We start from the raw sequence: 22360 nt of genomic DNA, 5'->3' as shown, positions 1-22360 counted from the left end.
TAATGGGAAAGGGCAAAACTTCTCTTGGCAAAAAATTAGGGAATAGCCTGAGGGAAACCTTATCACAGTGGCTGTAAAGCTCAGGGATGAGTCTGACAGCACTGCACCAACCTCCCACACCCTCCTGCATGAAGAAACACTTCCTCACAACTAGAGAAAGAAGGAGACTAAGGGTGGAACTCAAAAGGAATCCTTGGAGCAAAATTTAATGACTTTGTTGCTTTTGATGCTGTTGGGAAAGGTGAGGTGTGTTTTGGCCTCTGGAGCAGCTGATGTTGACTGCCTGCAAGGATGTCATGGCATAGTCATCTGGAACACAGCAAGTACTATCTCAATAACATATATCTTCAGAAGTATTTGGGAAGTACAGGTTCCTTCTCTTACCTCCTCCTGGCATGGGAGGGTGGCTACTTTCTGTTGTGGTGGCTGAATCAGCAAGAGCTGTTCTTGCCATGGAAGTGGGGAAATCAGTTGAAACCCAGTAATGTGAGACACAATGGGTTGTGTCTCCTGTGGAAAGAATTCCCAGATCCGTGTGTTGATGATGTCCTCCATATCGCTGAAGTGAAGATGGTGGTTCCCTACCACATGTGTGTGAGGGGAAGAAGGAAGGGAATGAAGCAGCCTGAGGAAAGATGATTTTTTTTTGCTAAAGCAGTAACTGTGTGCAGTACTTTAAAATACTGTCTAAATTCATGTTTTGGTGATGATGCTGGTTGTGAAGACAAAGAAATATTTAGCTGTAAGCCTTTGTCTTTTTGTGTTTTGTTTTGTATTTGGGGAAGGAGTGGAGGTGACAGGTGACTACCTGCAAGATGTTTGAGGTCTATCTAGCTTTTGCTGGAGGTGTGTAAATTCCCACCAAGAGAGTGGTCTGTGAATCAACTATCATCTCGGGGTGTATGCCTTGAGTCAGGGCCTCCTCCACTAGCACCTGCCTGTGTGAAGCAGGAGTGCTGATGTAAGGAGCAGTACTTGCCTGCCCTACCATGGGCAGGACCAGCAGCACCCACAGCCAGCTGTGGACTGGACGCTGCTAGAAGTTGCTCTCAGTAATAGCAGAAATAACATTGTTCTTTGCAATTTGGCAGCTTGTCTATACATTTTATTGCTTACAACAACGTTGAATAAAAGAACAAAACCACAGTCTGGCAAATTCACTTGCTAGTTTGAGATCCCAAGCTGAAAGAACAGACAAATAGTTCTTGCCAGAGAGGCTCCTAAGTCACATCTCTGCCAGAGGGTCTTGAGTTGTGTTGTCATTACTTGTGAGGACTTTAATAAGGACTCTTTAACAGGTGTTGGAAGAGCCAGCTTATTTTAGCAGTTCCTATGAAGCCATAAGACCATCAGGAGGCACAACGGCTTTGTTTGGGAAGTCAAGACAACTGGTGAGGAGGAAACTTTTCACTTTAGATCAGTCACCCAACTAGTGTCACACTGACCAAGTTGATACAGACTGCATTTGTGCTGGTGGACATATGGATGGTGTGTGAACTCCAGACATGCAAATGGTCTTGTTTTGCACCTGCATGAAGATGGGCATCTTTAGGCCCAAGCCACATTGTCCCTGCTGGAGGAGGCAGCTGGGCAGCAGACCCAAAGAGACATCTCTCACCACTTAGTGAGTCATGAGTTACCATCTCTATGTAGTTCATGGCAACAGGCCATAAAATGAAATTTATCAGATAAACAAAAGCAGCTTAATTAAAATAATATTGAAGATTTCATCCTCAACACGCATAGCCTATGCCCATAGTGTTCAAGTCCTACAAAAGACCGAAGAAGAGGAAGAAAGGATAGTACCCATTTGCCCTCTCTACAAACTGGCTAATGGCTGGTTCTCAGCTGGGCTACATAGCACAAGGAGCATTATGAAATCATCATTAGTAGGGCCAAAGACGTAGTTATAAAACAACTGCTGCATAAACTATCCAACTGAAAGATGAAAAGGAATACTGGATCTCAAAACTCAGAATTACTTTTCCCATGTTTCCATTTCTCATTACTGTAAACCTGTTTCTTATTTTCCATTTGTATATATCTGTGGTTTTATTCTCAATGTTAGAAATTTGTTTGCATAACTAGTAAACCACTTTTTTTTTTTTTTTTTTAAGAAGTAGTGTGATTCATCAGTGAATCAGGGTTCATTTCAGAAATCTACTCCCAGTGGGGCTTTGTCCAAATGTCAGTGAAAACCAGGGGTTCAGAATATAAAGAAATGTGTTGTCAGAAGGACCTAGTGAAATAAATGACAATAAAGCCACAATAAATTACTAATAAGAACAGCACAATTAAGCCATATTCCAAATGCTATAAATTAAGGCAAAAACAGAACAAAAATTGTTATGAAGAACACTGTCACACATACAGTCTCAGGCAATGCCACTCTTGGAAACATGGGCAATGAACCCATTCAAACCATGGGCAACTGTTGGGACCTCTCAGATCACCATGCCTGGCTTGAGAGCTGGTGTGGCCATGGTGTGACACCTTCCACACACAGCTTCCCCTCTGTCCTGTGGCCAAACAGGGACACACCAGCAGAGTGCTGGATATTTGGGAACCTGGGACAACAAAGAGCAATCGTGTGCTGCACGTGATGGGGAGAAGAGCTGGGGTAGATGAATTCCTGTCTCGCTTCCGTGGTTGGATGTGCTGCCCTGCAATGACTTGTCATCTTCTTTTGCAGCCACTTAATATGACTGTATAAGGAAGAACATTTGTATCTCATATCTGTTGTATGGCTAATCAAATTTACAGCCCAATTCTGGGGAGTTAATGCTATTGGGGATTTGGATGAGCTGAGGTTTGGTCATTACAAAATTTCAGCTGTGCTTAATGCTAGTTACACTGCTTTATCATTTGGAAGACAGACTATAATTCTTCTTTAAAACTACTTTTCCCCCAAATAAATGAAAATATATTGCTACACTGTATTTTTCTCTGCTTGTATTTTTACAGCTATTTCTATGTCAGCAAATAGCAATTTCAGAGCAGAATTCATCTCCTGGGCTTTCCAATGCTCTTTTAAAAATACAGCAAACATACTCTAGTGAAATAAAAAACGGAGATAGTGTATTTAACAGCTTGATTTCAATGTGCCTTCTCCATCAGCCACATGATATGCAATGAAATTCAATTGGTAGTGCCAACACGGTTAACGAGACACACATTTAGACTTAAAATGCATATTATGGGTGTTTGTATGCATTATATATATTTATTATATAAATATATTATATATATATTTATGAGCATTTATAAAATAGAATAATATTTCTATTGCAGCATTTTACAGTTTTAATAGAGAACAGCTGATGGAGCCAGTTATTACACCATCAGAAATGAGTTCTCAGAAAGATTTCTGGATCACCTTAAAAACTAAAAACCACAGTCCTATAAAAATCTTGTAATTTCTTTAGCCAAATATTTGAAATATATATATATATATATTATTTATTTTTTTTGGTTTGGTTTAGATTCAGCTCTGTATCAGGGGGAATTTTGAAGAGTTGGCCTCCAGCTGATGAAGCAGAATTAAACTGGAAGAATTTCCAAAGGTTAGCTGCAACTTGAAAGGTCTTACTCTGTCTCTTGAGCCATATACTACTCCTTTCTCATAGCTATGAGAGGCATCCCATTGAGAGGCTCTATGGAACTACTTGTACGTACTGAAACATCAGTCACCAAAAGTTAAATCTGCTTTCCTTTCTTTGAACCAGTTGTGTGAAAAAAAAATTAAAAAAAAGCTTTTTTTTAAAAAATTTTTATTATTATTTTTTTATCTCTTTGGACTTCAGTTACATGTTTAGAAGAGATTTTGATTTTTGGAATACTGATTGATTTTTTAGGGCTCTTTCCATGTATTCTGCTGTGCTGCTATTTGAATTAAAAAAATTGGGAGTGCTTGCTTTTTCAAACTCTTCTAAGGAAAAGTGCAGGTGCTCCGTATGTCACCTCCTGTATAGCAGCCTTGGAATCATCTTTATATAGCAGCATAGGCAGGATTGGTTACCCAGAAATGAACCTCCACCAAATTAAATTTAATATTTTTAATAACTACATTTTGTTTGGTGATTTCAGTGCAAATAGCAGTGCAGGACAGTATATATTCCCACATTGGCTTGCAGTGAAAACCAAGTTTTCTGAATCCAATTGTTGTGGTTTTTAATATTGTACCAACGTTTAAGAAATAGGTCCCAAAAGCCAAACTAAAAAAGAAAAAAAAAAAAAGATTGGGGAAAAAAGCAGAAACTAATAATTCCCTATAACACCAGTTTTCTTAACAGCAAATGCTGGCAGCTGTATACACACCAAAAATATCTTTGAACTTAATTTTAAAAATTAAATTTTGTATCTATTTATATTCTCATGTTATTTTCAGTGACATCCTGGCTAGTCTTATAGGAAGACCAGCCAGTGAAAACTGAAGTCAAAAGCAATGCGAGACATGCTGCACCAAATATGTCATCGAACAATTTAATACTCCAAGAGGAAGGGATTAAGAAAAGATGAATTGTTTGTGAGTAATTTTATTTATAGTGTCACTTTGCCTTAGGAAGTTTCCACAGTTTGCCACATGTCACCTATTTTAAACTTAATGAACTCCTAGAAGACCATGTCAAGGATACTGTGTGTCTTGATGTGGAAAATGAGGTATGTGAAATGCATCATAGGATCCTTCAGTGATCTTATAGTGGCAGTGCTGCTCTTTCTCTTGCTATCATTAATAATAATGCACAGGCTAAGTAATTCTTTGGAGGCAAAGGCAGGTGAAGTGGCACACTGAATTACTCCACTAACCTTTCACCTTCGAAAACAGTGCTCAAAAATCAGGGCACGAGTGAAAACGAGTACAGCGTGGCACTAATCCCTGTTTGTGCAGCAATAAAACTAGCCTCGCAGTTGGAAGTCTGATCAACACGCGCTTATGAACTGGAACAACAGAATGATTCAAGCCAGAACAAAGAGCAGTAGCGGGGCTCTGGATTGCTTTACACACCCTACAAGCAGAAACACAATTTATTCCTGGCCTTCATAAAATCACAGTTCCAACTATCCAAAGATAATGTATTTATCCATCTATGAGGCTCTTTGAAAATTGTACTGAAGAAAGATGAAGTGATCAATAAACACTATAAAAAGCAAAACAAATAAAATGGATTGTTTCAGTAAAGAAAAAAAAAGTGGTCCTTAGAGGAGAAAGGAACAAATTCTAGAAAGTCAGTGAAGTTATTATCCATTTTAGCAATTACAGCTTAGAGCAGAAATCATATGATATGGAGTGTAACAAACTCTGCTTCTTGTTTCGGGAACTAGTTGTGCAGATTTGGCTGGCCACAGCTCAACACTCAACAGAATACTTCTGATATATATAGGCTACATCAGTGTGCTAAAACATCAAAATACGCCTGCTGGAATTGCTTTAGAGCTCATGTACCTCATTAGTCTCTCTATTATGGCTGACATGGCTTTGGTGAAGTGGACAACCATATGACCTTGTGCTTACACAGAGCCAAGGACTTTTCTGCTGGGGATGCCCAAGGAGCTGGGAGGAGACAGGACAGGACAGCTGACCCAAACTGGCCAAAGGGGTGTCCCACACCATGTGGCATTGTGCTGAACAGTAGAAGTGGGGGAGAATTGGCTGGGGGGCAGGGGAGAAGCTGCTGCTCAGGGTCTGGCTGCTGCTCAGGGTCTGGCTGGGCATCAGTCATCACGTGGTGAACAACTGCATTGCACATCACTTGCTTTGTATATTATAATTACAATTATAATTATAATCATAATTATTATTGTTATTATCATCATCATAATCTCTTCCTTTATTGTCCTATTAAACTGTCTTTACCTCAATCCATGAGTTTTTACCTTTTCTTAATTTCATTTTTCTGATTCTCTCCCCCATCCCACTTTGGGCTGGGGGGAGTGATTGAACGGCTATGTGGTGCCTGCCAGGTTAAACCATAACAGTCCTTCAAGGGTTCTTCCCACAAAAGAAAAATAATGAGAGATTCAGTAAGATATCCTTTGACATATTCTTCTTAGATACAAAGTGATCTAACGTATTGGTGTCAGAAGAAACAAAGACTGACTTTGTTATGTCACTTCTCAGTTTCAGATGAAACCCAGGACTGTCTTTCCAGGAATAACATGGGAAAAAAGGAAATACAGGGCAGATGTTGAAGAACCTGAGACACGGTCTCAGCAGATCTGAACATTTACACTCATCACCTCCGCAGTTAGGGAACTAAGTGAAAACCGTGCTATATAAAATAGCTTGGAGACTGTATAAAGCCTAAGTTTTCAAAAATGGCTTTTTCCCTAGATAGGAAAGCTAGCCTAGTCGTCACTGTGCTAACACAGGGATAAAGGAGACTTATGATCTTTCATAAGGCTTCCTATAAAGTTGTATTCACCAGTACATCCCATAGGCATGGTCACCCAATCATCCAGTTCTTGGCTACCCCTGTAGCTATACACATAAAACCTTTTTTCCTGGGGGAGACCAGGGTAGGTGCAGGAGGAGAAAGGGAATATGATACAGAATGGAGGATCCTGAGGTCTCTTTCTGTTGTACAGCCAGGGTACGTGTCTGGGCAGGTAAGCAGGGGAGCAGTCATGTCACACTGCTTGCAAGGAGTGAAATTCTGGAGTGCCTCAAGGTCTTCATGGTTTGCAAGTAGTCATGATGACCCTAAGAAAGTTAAGTGGTCATACAGTGGTGACTTAATTTCCCATCTGTAAAAGTGAGCTAATGCTTCTCCATCACACAGGATATTCTGAGAATATATACACTATATAAATATATATATATATATGTATATATATATATATATATATACACACACACAGTTGCAAGCTATCTGGCTACTGTGGTAAATGTGTCTGTATAGATGTGTCATAAAGAGACTGTACACCATGACTTGATTCTAAATTTTGAGCTCTGTGGAATTGTCAGAAACACATCTGACTTCTGTTAGTTCATATAGCGACTGGAGGAGTTGTTACACAAATATTAAGGCATATATGAGTTGTTTCCAATGTCCAAACTGATGTCTGGAGGAAAATGTTACCTATCTTCAAAAATAAAATAGTTCTGCAAATCCGGTTTAGAAAACATCCATTTACTAAAACATTTTGGATACATGGAAGGAGAAATTCATCCCTCTCTCTAGACTTGCATTTGATTGCTGTCAGGCTACCTACCACAGATCTGTGTGAAATATGAGGCTGCCTCACAAAAAGATGTTTCAGAAATAAGGAGTATTATCTGGCCCAATTTTATTAACATGGCTCTTAAAGGAAAGCTCTGGCAGTGATTCATCTCTGTATCTTGCCAAGGGAAATCATTCTTGTCATTTTTTTTTTTCTGTCTGCAGTTTTTAGCAGGGTTTCTATAAACTTCAGGGACTGGCTGGGAGTTAGCTGAGGCAATCATGGATCAACGAGGCACAGTGTACCGATCCTGAAGAGTTGTCTTTAATTAAGGAAGAACATGCACCTATTAGAAGTGCTATCATGCTGGAACAATTAAAGTTCTGAAATAACACCCTTTCCTTTGATGCTTGGATGCATTTCAAAATTAAAAGCATGGATACACTAGTGAAGTATCTGTTCACAACAACGAATTTGATTGAGAAACAGTCATTGTCATTAGGAAAAAAAAATTACTAAAAAAGTTTTAGCAACTAAGAAGCTGATATGGAAGACATTACATGGCACATGGCTTGATAAAAATTCAGCAAATACATTATAACAATATGCATTCACTTCATGGAAGATCACTGAGTAGATAATAAGGAAATTACTCAAAATGTTGTCAAACAACCAAAATGCTAAGATCCATACTGTAACTGGCACTTATCCATAGGCTGATGACTATATTTTCAGAAACAAAACAAAACAAAACAAAACAAAACCAACCTGTGGATGTTTATTTTTGTCTCAAGATTTACTGAAGGAGAGAGAGGTATTCCATATGAATACCAGTGTGTTTAAAATTTATTTCTTTTAAAGAAAAAATAACATATTTTTTTTCTGGATTTATCTCTTCTCACTTCCCACTAATTACCATCTCAGAGGAAAGGGGTGACCTGCTTTGTATACTGTCAGACATCCCATAACTACAGGCATCAAATGTAGATTTGAAACTGCAAGAAACCAGTTGGTCCAACAGGATCCATCTACTGTGTGGATTTTCAGGGGACAGGGAGGGGTGCAAATATTACTGTATAGGTACTGCATTGTCTGGTCTTTTGGTTGAATTTTGGTGCTGAGAGGAAAATGAGTCCCAAAGGTATCTTCACTTTTAAGAGAAGGGTTTGAATGTAAGCAATACCAAAATCTTCAACTCTGACACATCAGGGTCATTTGAGGTCAGACACAGAAGTCATCTGAATCCTACTCTTGAATCTATCCCTTTGTTCCTTTACTGCAATTAATCCAGGGAGTAACTAGAAAAGCCTGCACACATTATGAATGCTGCTTATTTTGGTTTAATCTGATTTTCTCTTTCTCGTCCTTATAAATCTTGTTATTAATTCAACTCATTTAAATCCAAAACTGTTATTAGGAATCCCATACAGAATGTCAAAGGAATACAAGAGGCTTTTACTTACAAAGAGGAGGGTTGGTGAAGAATTTTAGTCCTATTAATACCAATAGGACTCTCTTTTCATAGTCCACGGCCTGAAATCCCTTGGGAAGTTGAACATCCCTTGGAACAGGAATAGGAACTTTGGTGTGCCTTGCATTAGCGCACCTCTTACTGTTTTCCAGTAACTCAAAAATAGTCTGGCCTCTTATTTTAACTATTTACACTGAACTATTTAAGCTGCCTATTTTTCCCTTCTTCCCAGGGAACATGTGGAAGGAGGTTGCACCACGAGGCAGTGGCAGGAAAATGCCTGGAAATGACCATGTGGTGCTTAGGGACATGGTTTAGTGGTAGACTTGGCTGTGTTGGGTTAATGGTTGGACTTATAGGTCTTCTCCAACCTAAATGATTCTATGTTCAGAGGTTTTGTAGCCATGGCCCAGATGGGTTTTTAATGGAGCAGACTTCTTAGGGCTTTTAAGGACTGCAGGCACAGGTCATTTGAGCCAGGTTGCTTGATGGCATGTTGAGACTGTACCTCATGCTTGCCATCTGTATCTGTGGCTCACGCTATCCTAGGGGAGGCATTCCAAAATGTTACTGTGCTGTGAATATATAAAATACAGGTGCCTTTTCAGCAGAGTATGAGACAGGGGTCTGTGGAGTCAGTGACATGTGACACTTGACAGGTTTCTGACAGTCCAGAGTGGTGAACTTTGATCCCTTGGGTGCTGCAGAATATAGAGCAACAATGTCCTACCAAAAGATGCATCCAAGGAAGATGCTTGTAGTAGTGCATAGTGGCTCAATAAAGCATGAAAAGTGGGGTACAATCCTGAATATTTACACAGGCTAGTTATAGCAGTACTTCTGGAGATACTGAGTACTCAGGTGACATGGAGTACTGCAGAACAGGAGCAGGGTGGTGCCAGCTCTGGCAATGAGGAATCAGCAGGTGAGTGTGAAAATAACCTCATTTTAGTAACCAAATGGACTATCCAATTCTAAATTAACTTCTGAACATGAATATAATTAAGCTTAATTAAGAACAAGTTCTAATAGGACTAGAAGGAAAAACAGGTTAAACAAAATAATTAGCATTCATCATGCAGGCAGATTTGACTCCTGGATTAGTTGCAATGAAGTTACATGGCAACCCTGAATGAAGATGGAATTTATGACATTTACAGTGATAATTTTATATTTAGTAACAGGTAAAATAACTTTCACTGGATATCCTATCTTTCCTGTGTGAGGGATCATACTGACTCCATTGTCATGCCTGGCTAAATGATAGTCAATTTGTCAAGGGATTTCAGGCATTGGCCTATAAAGTGCTAAGACTGATCTGTAGGAAAAAATGTACAAGGTAGAGATAAAAAGGACATGGAAGGTCATGAGGGCATTCCTTCTGCTAGTTTAATATTGTGTTTTAAAGTTATTTCTAGTTCTATGCCACTTTATCTAATCCGCATTATAAAAACCATGTGATGAGGATTTCAGCCCTCGAGAATTCTCCAAAATCTAATTCATCTTAAAGTTGCAAAATGCTCCGATCCACAGAAGGGCCTTTTTTTTTTTTTTTTCTACACCTTGTGCTGATGGAACATTCTACAATTTATTAATCAAAGTTCTATTTCTGTGTCCCATATGAACACAAAATCTTACATTACAGCCCATCTTTAGGTTTGCTATTTAAGTAACTGTCGCCTACTCCGATTAATGCACCTGAACTTAATTTGCTATGAAAATAGGGATTCCGAAACACACACTGCATATAATTTGACTTATTTCTTGCCTTTGATGGATCTGCAAAACCGTGAAAAAAAAAAAACACAAAAAACTGTTTTCTCCTCCCCTGATGAATAATGTAGAAAATTAGCCATGCAAAATACAAAAAGACATATCTTGCAGTAGTGTAAATCATCTTTAAAGGTAGAATCTGAACGACTCAGGAATGCTAATTTCTGAAATCCTACTCAAGGAAGTGAGAGACTAAATGATTTAATAGCTAGTTTATTTACACCCAGGATTACAAATATTGTTTTAGTTTAGTCAGGACTGACTCTACATTCTTGTGAATCTGCTAAAGAGCCAAATTTAGCAAGCTTCTTTTCAGTAACTTAGAAAATATGCAATGGTGTGATTTCTACGGTGAAACAAGAATAACTGTATTTTAAGAACAGGATGAAGTAGCCTTAAAACAGTTGTGCTAATTAGTGTCCTGAAGGTGGCTCATAGGCAGTTAGAAATATACAGTAATACATTTAAAATTCTGCCCTTGCCTTCATGTAAGAAAAGGTACATCGGGAAAACAAACAAGAAAACAAACAAAACACAAACAAAAAACAACACAATAAAATTGAATGAAGTCTACTTGAAATATCTGGGGTAAGATATCGAGCAGGAGTGATGCCAATTTGTTCCAGCTGAGATTTCATCTATTTGTACTAACTGAAATAATGAATATTAGATAAAATTATTATGAGATTAGAGAATTAAGTGTAGGGATACAGATAAAATATGATGTCTCACATTACTTACTTTCTAGTCTTAATTATTTTTCCCTTATATATATACAGTTCTATTAGTGAGAAAATATATCCATTAAGGAAACAAGAATAATTTTCATGAGTGGAAATAGAATTGTCTAAGCCAGTGTAATTGGGAATATGTCTGCATTGGCTAGACAAAATCTGCATGAAACAAAGAAAATACACATGATGAGGACTTTATATTTTATATATATGAAATAACTGCTTTATCTAAACCCTTTACCTGGTAAAACATTTAACATTGATGACTTCTCTTGGTCTTGGTTTGCACAAAGATTTACTATGGGTATGCATTAAATGACCTGTCTTCTCTCTAAGGTAATACCATAAGAAATCTCCATTGGCATTATTTTAAGTTACATATGTTTATTGGCAAGAAAACATATTGTAAACTTTTGTATTTTTAACATTTACCACTCATACATTTTTACAAGTAAAGTACTTCTAATTTAATGATGGCTAAAGTCCATTTACATTTATTTATTGATACAGATGTACAAGCCTCTTTATTTATTCTGGATTTTATTCAATCTCTGATTTAATCAAATGCCATTGATGGCTGGGTATTATTATATCTGAAGTTCAATTTTTCTCACATTGCCTTAAGTAGAGAAAAAAACAAAACACAATAGGAGTAGGAAATTTATTGAAAAGGACAAGAAATAATTAGCAGCATTGTCAGACCTTTCACATTTAAGGAATGATTAAATCTAAGCTTATTTTGCTTAGAAAAAAAAAAAAAGACTAAAGAAAAAATGTGACAGGTACTTTTATAAAGAGATTATTAAAAAGAAATGGTCTTGCTGATCTTTTCCATAGTGAGAAAAGAACACAAAGAAAAACAAATCAACACATTTAAATAAAGTTAAAAGGAAGTAGATGTTTCATACATGAAATAGTTGAACACATACAAGAGTACAGTGTAGGAATACTAGGAGGTAATTTAGAAAAATTAAGAAAGGATTAGGAAGCATACTAGTCATGGCACCACCTAAATTACCACTGCTAAGGCTTTTACTGCTCATGCTACATCACATAATCTGATCATTAGCTGAGGTTAGGAGGGAATTTCCTCTCAAATATTATGTATGAGTGAAGTGCTTTGAGGGAATTTTACACTTTTCACTGAACCACTGAGCAATGAGCAGTTGCAGGCAACATACCTACTGAATGGCACATGACTTTTTTTGCTCGAGAATGGCTATACTCTTCCTTTTAACCATCATTCTTTGAAGAGTTACAGATACTCCAGATTAAAAAAAAGATAGGCTAAGAGCATGTGTGACAGGTATCTGGAGCTATAGCTAATGACTTTAGACATCACAAAATCCAGATTGCACATTTTATTTTTAAAAACTAAGCTCTGCCATTTACATTCTATAGTACATAAAATCACCAATATTCTTATGCAGTTAACTCCAGTCACATTGCAGAGAAAAATATACTTAAACAGATTGCAGACTTCTGAAAGTGCATGTTTAAACTAAATATTTCTAAACAACCTTATTTCTGTAGTAGTGCTAATCTTTTTAACGATGTCTTGTGAGTTTTGAACAGTATAATTCTCAACACATGAAATGCCTCTATGCCCCTGAACAACGCTCTTCTACCCATAAGGTGTTGTCAGTATGTAACTGAAAAGAGCAAAGATTTAGGCCAACATAAACAGCAATCCTGATCCAAGCCTCCTCCCTCTGCATGCATAATTAGGAGATATTCCAAGACATATTTTCCTGAGAAATACTAAAAGGATGACAGTTCACAAATGTTTTTCCTGCTGTTATAATAATCCCCACAGTCATGGGTTCATGTTGTGGGGACTTGGTCCATTGATAGGAACAAAATCTCATAACATTTTTATCATCTCTTTATGGCCAAGCAAATTAATTCTCTTTTAATGCTTATCTATGCATAATTTTCATAATGTGCTGCTGCATTGCTTGCATTTATGTATGATTAATTTCACTTTCATATGTTACGTCCACAGAGTTTAAAACATACAGGTGTGCATGTCTGCAAATACATAAAGACCAGATGTGCAACAAGTCTGTAGTTTCCTGACTGTACAGAGTCCCTAGAGGCACTTGAGATACCAATATCTCCCCTGGGAGTACTGAAAAAACTGCTGCTTGTGTGCCTGCATCTTTAGGTGCATAAATTTCTTCAACATATTGGTGCTGTGTGTCCAGCTCATAAGGTGAGAAACTGTATGTGAATAAAACCATAGAATAGCAATTAGTGCAGTATACATACATGTAGTATATATACTATAGTATGGTAGAGACAGCACAGCACAATATCTTTTAAAAGGTATGGAAAGAGAAAGCAATGATAGACTAGAATTTGTAAATACCAGCTCCAGGACATACGATACAATCAGTCCACACATGGACAAATTACTTCAATAGATATTCATCAGGTTCAATGGAAATGGCATGGGAATTTGAAGTATTTGAAGACAAATAGGTACTTACTGGCAAAAAGAGCCAGAAAGAGCCATGAGCTTTGCTTATATGAATGAAATAGATGTTGATGCGTTTTTACCAAGGCAATCCTGACTTGGATGTTGTCATTCTGCAGTCACAGAGAGCAGAACTAAAATGATCACTTTTGTGTTTCATTTTCTTTTCATGCTATGTTAGGACAACTTACTAGGATGGCCTTTACGTGAAAGTCAGCCACGTGTACCCATCCACTCTGCTTATAATCCAGTAGTGCCAATATAGCAGAGACCACACTTGACCTTTGTGTTTGTTAAGGAAAAGCCTCAGGAGTGAGCTAAATCCATTTGGAGACATCCCAAGGTAGAGATTTTAAAAAGGACAGAAAGGTTACATCGCAACTTAGAATCACATAATAACATTACTCCATGAGGTGATTCCTAACTGTTCTAACTTTTGTTTGCCATCTCTTATTTGTTGCCATGTTTGAGTGACAAGGCATAGATTTTGTGCTGCTCAAGATACAAAAAGATCATTTTCCATTGTGCTGAAACAGCCAAGAAACCATCCCATTTCCTGACAGTATACAAACTCTGAAGAAAAGGGAAAAATAGCTCCAAGCTGAAGAATATAAATAATCTCAGACAACAGAGCAATTTCATTGTTTACACAACCCTCTGCTGCTTACAAACGGGATATATGGAAAAACGAGGTTATTTTGTTGTAAATCTGATAGTACTGTACTATGACAGCGCAACTGGTAGCCTGTGGGTGCCAGAGAAGAATCAAAGCACCAGTGGTTAGCCAGCCTAATAAAATTGACCAAATTAAATATTATTTTGCCAATTTCTAAGAATTTCATTCATTATTCAGAATATTCATCACACTTGACTGATGTACTCAAACATGTTTTGGATTATTGCACAAGGAGTATTTATGATTTTCCTGTTTTCTGTATGTCTTGACAAAAATATTCTAAAAGAAAATGACTTTCCATTACAAAGAAGTGGAAAATATATTTGGGTACAGGGAAGACTAGAAATCCTTTTAATTACCTGAACAAAGCTGTTAAGCTGCTAAATGGGAAGGAGGAAAAAATCAGATTTGATTCTGAAGTAAAGATTTTTGATAGTAGCAAAATGTGCAGATTATGCCTTTAAGGGAAAATATTACAGGAATGAGGAAAATGAGAAGTGGCTCATCCCTTAAACTTGCTGTCATCCAGAGTTTCTAAACTCACTTCACAACTTGGGGTGAGGGGAAAAGAAGGAATGATAATTGGAAAGCCTAAAAAATTGTAGAAGGAACATCTGAGATGAACCGGCACTGACAGAAAGCAGCCTCTGCTATGGAGAAGCACCAGATGAGGACAAATATCATGCGTGCTTCCTCTTAGGTCTAGATGTATAGAAGAAGAGAAGAAAGAACAGAGAACTCTGGCCTGCCGAGGGGCATGGACCTGTTCCTCATTACCCAGGGCTGGGTAGCTATTTTAGAGTTAGGACATGGAAGCCAAACAGCAGAGTTGTGACCACAAGTTAGCCAAATCCTCACTTGGAGCCAAACACTCCAGCATGGAACAGATTTTGTTTTTACAGCTATGTTACATTTTCCTTTATTAAGCTGCCTTAGATTTATTTTTAAACTTTTTTTTTTTTTTTCTTCCTTTTTTGGACAGGCTAGTGCTTTCAGGTCTCTCAGTAATTCTGGAAATAGATCTTTTTATTGATACAGTGGATACCTATTAGCCTGTTAAAATGCATGGTGGTATGGCTGGAGCTTATCAGCTGAGAAAACAGCTGTTCCTGTGTTCTTGTGGAATCTAAAGCACTGACAGATGCTCACTTTATAAGTGGCCACAGTGGTTTTGGATGTTACTGCCCCTGTACCAGGGGTGATCACCCTAAAGCAGCATCAGAAGGGAACATGTCCAGGGGCATCAAGTCGAAGGCTGGCAGCCAAGCCCAACATCTCAGCGGATGGGTTCTCCTGAGAGGGTTCACATGAACCCACTTCTCCATGCTGGAGATGGGACAAGGCCCAGTTCACGGGTGCTGCGGGTGGCAGTGAGGGACCTCCTCAATCAGCTGATCCACATGGGCCAGTGCCAACATACCCCCATATACTACGAGGTAGTGAGGAAGGAATTGTTACAATCACTTAGGTGAGGCTTGGTTTTCCCAAACCCTACCACAAATTCAGAACGTAAGCTCCCAGAACTACCTAGAAGCAAGTTTGTCCGCAGGCACCGGGCCCAGTGCTAGGCACACAGCCATGCATCATGGCTAGAGCCCTCCCAGCAGTGAGCTCTGGGGCGGCTGCTGATGGTAAGCCTGCCGAGGGATGGTGCCGTGGCACTGCAGCATGACACTAGGCTCCTTCTCAAAGAGCACACTGCTGGCTGGGAGGGAGGAATGGCTGGGAAATCAGGGCAGTACGCTAAAACGAGTCTTCCCTTTACACCTCGCCTGACTTAACTCTCCTCACCTACTAGGGTTTTGCAAAGCTCCTGGAGACAGCAGCAATTCCAGCAGCTTTGTAGCAGGGCAAATACCACTCAGGCTTTTAGGGCTTTTATTGCTTATGTTGAAAAGTCACTTTCCAAAGTGCTGTTTCTGATCCCATTGAGGATCAAAGATATACATTAAATTACACTATTGAATCCTTTTCTGCAAAGGATGACAGAGCTGGGATTTTATACTCCCAGCAGTAAGAGCATAGAGACTTGCAAACCTTTAAGAAAGCAACAATGAATAAAAAATATGAAGAAAAAATATTGTAATAACAGTATCCCATCTCTTAATTCCAGCACCCTCTTGCAGGTGGAGGTAAGGGTACCAGTATTTTCTTCGGCAGAAAACACTTAGGCAAACCTAAATCACGCCAAACCATGCGAATAACTTGCAATAGCAACAGAAGAGCAATGATAATATGTTATCAGTAACTGCCAACTATATCGACTCTGTGGTGAAAAAAATGAAGTTTCTGGGAAAGATAAAGGCAAACCATGAGGATGACTAATATAAAGAAAGCTTGAAAGCATGTCTCATGTCCCTTAGTGAGATGACTAAAATCCCTATAACCTTAGGATGTCATTTGACTTTGTTTATCTGTACCTAGATAAATGCAAGTCATTAAAATGCACAGCCATGTTACTTAGTGTGGATTAACAAAGTATGAAACCATCTAGTAAAGTCATGATTCATGGCAGTACTTGTAAAAAACAGCATGCATACTTCTAACTGAGGTATTATATTTGAGTGCCACACATGCATCACAAAGTTTTTTAACATAAACAGTCTACTTTTCAGACATGCTGAGCAACTGAACTCCTATAAAAATTGATGGGACTCACATCAAAGTAATGCAGCGATATCCATCCAGCTCATTTACTTTTATGCATGCTCTCACTGCTAAGGACACGCACATGCTTCCATCTGAAACTATGTTCACAGCAAACTTTAAATATATGACTGAACAAACTGCTTCACACTTTCTGTGGTGCTTAAAGGATAACAAGAGATAAGCAGCTTTACACTGCTAATATAATATGCCACTGCAGGATCTAAAAGCAGAGTCACAACAACTAACCTGGCTAGTGTTGATCCAGGTTAAGCAGTTACTGCTGTCACTTGTTTGCTCATTTTCTTTGCCAGAGGTCAATGCAGTATTCTTATAAAAGCTTTATTTTCCTTCCTTCCTTCCTTCCTTCCTTCCTTCCTTCCTTCCTTCCTTCCTTCCTTCCTTCCTTCCTTCCTTCCTTCCTTCCTTCCTTCCTTCCTTCCTTCCTTCCTTCCTTCCTCCCTTCCTCCCTCCCTCCCTCCCTCCCTCCCTCCCTCCCTCCCTCCCTCCCTCCCTCCCTCCCTCCCTCCCTCCCTCCCTCCCTCCCTCCCTCCCTCCCTCCCTCCCTCTCCCCTCTCCCCTTTCCCCTTTCCCCTTTCTCCTTCCCCTTCCCCTTCCCCTTCCCCTTCCCCTTCCCCTTCCCCTTCCCCTTCCCCTTCCCCTTCCCCTTCCCCTTCCCCTTCCCCTTCCCCTTCCCCTTCCCCTTCCCCTTCCCCTTCCCCTTCCCCTTCCCCTTTCTGAATCACTTAATTGAATTGGGTTAGAAAGAAGACAAATGGTGTAAATGACAGGGCTAAGAAAGAATCAGCCTTTGGCAGGGCTGTGAGTGAGACAGGAACATCCAACTGGGATCAGTAAATTTTTCAGTCCGGATGGTGGTGACCACCAGCAGGTTAGCCTGTCTAGCCGTGCCTCATGCACTGATGAACTCCCCACAAATCAGCCATGTTCAGGAAGGATGACTTCAGCCTGATGCAGGGGCAGAAGAGGGCAACAAAGGTGATAAGGGGAATGGAAAGGTTGTCTTATGGGTGGAAGTGAATATACACAGGCCTGGTTAGTGTGCAGCAAATAAAGACAAGAGGAAAGAGGGTGGATCTTCATTAATACACCATGAATAAAAAACAGCAAGAGCAAATAGTCATTTAAGCTATAGGATAAAAGTTGCTGAAAAACAAGTTAGTATAAAATTCCCATGCATCGGTTTAGGCTAGAAATTTGGCACAGGTTTCTGAAGAGTGAAGGAAGTGAAGCTCATACAGCCTCTCAGTAGTTAGTTGTGTTTCAGTAGCCAGCCAAGTGTTCAGTGGAACCAGACACACTTTGGGGAAAAAAAACCGCCATGGCTGTGTATAGCCTCAGGCCGTCCCTTCCCACCCTCTGTCCTGCAGCACCGCACAAATCCCCATCTGGAAGGTGGTGCCCATCAGTGCCCAAATGAGATCATGGGGCACAGTCTGTCCCTCAGGGACCAGGGGCAGCAGCAAGACCAAGGCATCAGGTCCAGTTTTCCTGGTAGGGAATGCCAGTGGAGCAATCAAGGGATAGAGATCTTACTGGCTGTAGAACTGTTGTGTGGAAAAAATGGTACTTAACTACAGGTAAACAATGATAAAAAAAGTGAGGGAGATTTAGCAGGTTTTGCTTTAATGTCCTAATCAAGGCTTAGCTATGTGTTATTAAGCAGACATGGCTTGACGTTAGACTGTTCAGACATCAGGGACAACCAGGAAAGCAAAGTTCAGATTTTGCATGTGTGAAAAAGGAGGCCATGTGAAGGAAAAAGTTCCAGGGCAGTCTCGTCAGTGTTTCAGTTCATTTCTTCTGAAGCAAATGAGAATTTTCCATAAGACTTGAGAACCTTTGGCAGGGCTGAGATGGGAATGACCAACAGAGAGCAGTAAACATTTTAACCCAGCTCATCATCATCAGCTGTCTAAATATAAAAATAATTAATTTCTTTCAATCTCTGTAAAAATACAAAACCTCAGGGGCCATCCACACTTGAAAGCTATTTTGGATTAAGGTAGTATGGGAATTTATACTCCCAGGGCTACATTTCCCATACTTAATGTACAGTTGACTTTTACCCCATGTAAGACAGTTTTTCCTCACAATATATTTTCAAAAGAGGGAGTGTCCACACATGGAGTTACTTTGCAATAACTAACATGTAGGCAAGCCCTAGCAGCTAACACTGGAAGTAAATACATTCATCACTCGAGCACACAGCCTACGAGCACTTACTCACACACACAGTTTTATGTAGATGAATGCATCTACCAGGTTTTGTAGGGTTGCTCGTGCACATGCCAAAATGTTTACAGGACTAGGGACCTGCTTTGAAGAAGAGATATGTGCTGTGTCCCAGAGTACCACCTTAAAGAGAAGCAGTAATCCCCAGACTGAATGCTAGTGCATCCCATCATTTCTCCCATCTCTCTGATACCATTCCAGTTGGCTCTCCTGCGCTGACAGATAATTCACACATGTTCACTTACACACAAATACTACGGCACCCTTTCCCCCTGCAAAAAAAGTCAGCCAGCTGTTACAAAATTCAGACATTTCATTAACACAGTTTACCGTCTGATGCTGCCAAGCAAAATAGAGACAATTAATATCAATCAGGACTGAAGGGTCTGAGACAGCTTATGAGTAAAGGATTGTATGAGTTGTTTAAAATGGACAAACTAGCTCCTGCTTTGAGTGATATGGAACAAAAGGTGGTGATGTATAACCAGGGAGGAAAGAGACTCTCTCCGTGTCTTTTGTAGATGGCTGTGTGAATGACAGAAGCGGCAGGAGCAAATACCTCTTTTCATTTGCTCAGCCTGCTGGAGAAGAATAGCAGTGCTTGCCAACGAAGCTGCAGCTGTGCTCTGGCTCAGTTTAATCACTGTGTATGACTGAGGGTTAATTAGCTGCCATTCTTACTGCTATTTGTTGTTCTAATGAAGATTTGCATAAATGTAAGGCTGGGGGTAACTGATACTTGATTCTTCCCTTCAGAGGGGCTGGGGGTGGAAAACTCACCCATCCCAAGTGTTTATGTTTGTGGGAGATTCAGTGTTGCCTTTCCATTTGACCTGATCTACTTCTGTCTGATGAATAGTGAACAAAGAGTTCAAAGTTGCTTATCAAATCGAGATCCCTGTTCGGTTGCTGCCTTTAAAAAGGAGCCAACTAGTTTGATGAAGAGAGGACTCGGGGATTAGAAAATTACTTCCAGCTGACAGAGAGCAAAATGCATACATACACACACACACACACACATATATATAAAATAATACACATAAGTATACGGTATATATCTCAGTGATATATATAGATACATATCCCTATCTTTCTCTATATCTATCTATCTATCTATCTATCTATCTATCTATCTATCTATCTATCATATTCAATCTGGATGGCAAGGAACATCTATTCCAATGATTTGTTAATGATAAAATTTCATCTGAAATGAGCGGGACAAGCAGTACAACCAGAACAGGCTGTAGCATGTTAGGCAATACACTGAAAGGTAAGAAGCCTTGTGTTGTAGATCGCTAAAATTCAAAGTTCACTTTTTAATAAAAACAACATCTAAAACAGGGCAAGTCATCTCAAAGGAAGGCAAATATGACTCAGCAGTTCACAGCTACCGCCATCATCTCCTCATACGAAGGGAACTCACAATACAAGTAAAGAAATTACAGTCATTCCTCAAAAAACATAGCAAATTTTTAACAGGGCACAGTAACAAAATCCACAACCACTTTGTATTTAAAGAGAATGTTTAAATTGAAAATGAAATGTCATCAAATTGTTTGACTTACTACAGTCATGACTGCTCACAGCTACTAACTGAAAGAAACTGAAGAGTAACTTCCCATTTTTAGTACATATTGCATATGATAGTATCATATGGGTAACAGTTTTCAGTGTTCCTCTGACCTACTTGCTCACTGTTGTGCCAACAACATCTGTAAACTAGTCTAAGGAGAGGAAAAACACTGAGAGGGCAGAGATAGTAAATTTCCCAACTTCAAATCATTGCTTGAAACGGTATGTATGCTGCCTGTATGCATGCCTATAAAGAAAGGCAAGCACAACTGAGTGCACATCTACTTCCAGTTCCTCACTCCCCAACACAGGTCTGCTGTTAAATCCTGAAATGGACGTATTTGCTGATAGACAGCTACTGATTTTACAGCGGTGTCTTTGAAGCTCTTTACCTGGACCCTAACACAGCTGAGCAAACATCCATTTGCTTTTCTTTAAGCTTATGTCAGCAATCCACCTGCTTTTGTACAGGCACCTCTGCATCGGTTGGAGTGGCACTGCAAGAAGTCAATCTTCCCGAGAGGTAAACAGAGAGCATCCAGCACTCCTGAAATAAACGTGCCTGGAATGAGACTGCAGGGATCCTCTACAGCTCCAGCTCTTAGCTGGGGGAACACAGCAGTTTCTAATGCTACATGCAGTAACAAACCCACATGAAAAAAAAGCGCAGCCAATTGCAACTGAAAGTCCACTTTCACCTTATCTGGAGCTTTGAAATAACTCAGTCTCCTGTTACAGCCTTTGACTTGGCACCTGACTGCACAGGAATCTCACATTCTGGCCTTTGAAAAGCATTTTTGTTTTTTAGACTTTTGGCTGGGGAGAAAAGTTTAGAAACAGGAAACCTAAAGTTTTAAAACCTAGATGGCAAATTAATAATAATAAAACAAAACTAAGTCTACAATAAAAACCAAACCAAACCAAAACCACAAGAACACTCAAGATATGCAAACAGATTGCTTAGTTTTTCTTCAAATGATTCTTTAGTAATTTCTATATATTACAATTTTCCATGGCTACAGTCAGAACCATTCATTGGCAAACAGGGTAAGAGAAAGTGCAAATTACAGATCTACTGGTCAACTGCAGAAAACAAATCTAAAAGAGCTGAGGGAAGAGGTTAAGTACTATGCTACTTAATATGAATGACAGCTTGCTTTGAATACTCATACTGGCTGTCCAGGATATTGAATAAACTTCATTTAAATTAATTTTCATTATTTGTAGAGTCTGTGTTAGACATCTATCATCGTCAGTACTATTAATATTCTTTTCAGAGAACATGTTATCAGCATATTTAAACGAAAGCTTTCCTTTTCAATATTTATTAACACATTAATATTTCTTGGTACTAATATCCTGCTTGTAATATCCAAATTAGTGCCTACTATAAGGTATTTTCCACTGATTAAACTTCAGAATTAACAGATTTTTATTTTCAACTACTAAAAATGCACGAGATCCTAAAACTGTGTTTTCTTTCTTTACTATGCCTCAATTTAAATGAATTTAAAACTTATTTTTTTGTCTCTTTTTTTTTAGTACATAGCAATAGAACAGCGCACCAACCATATCCCAGTAGTTGACAG

General features: G+C 39.1%; 1 protein-coding gene across 1 annotated transcript in view; it reads right to left on the bottom strand.

Moving 5' to 3' along the window:
* LOC311433031 (ubiquitin-conjugating enzyme E2 E2) overlaps window positions 1-22360 on the bottom strand; it is a 212039-nt gene that overhangs the window by 2373 nt on the left and 187306 nt on the right. The gene's annotated exons all lie outside the window — the stretch shown is intronic.

The sequence above is a fragment of the Aythya ferina genome, assembly GCF_964211825.1.
Source record: "Aythya ferina genome assembly, chromosome: 2".
In the NCBI taxonomy this organism is placed as follows: Eukaryota; Metazoa; Chordata; class Aves; order Anseriformes; family Anatidae; genus Aythya; species Aythya ferina.
Note: the sequence above shows the minus strand (reverse complement) of the source record. Positions and strands in the feature narration are given on the sequence as shown.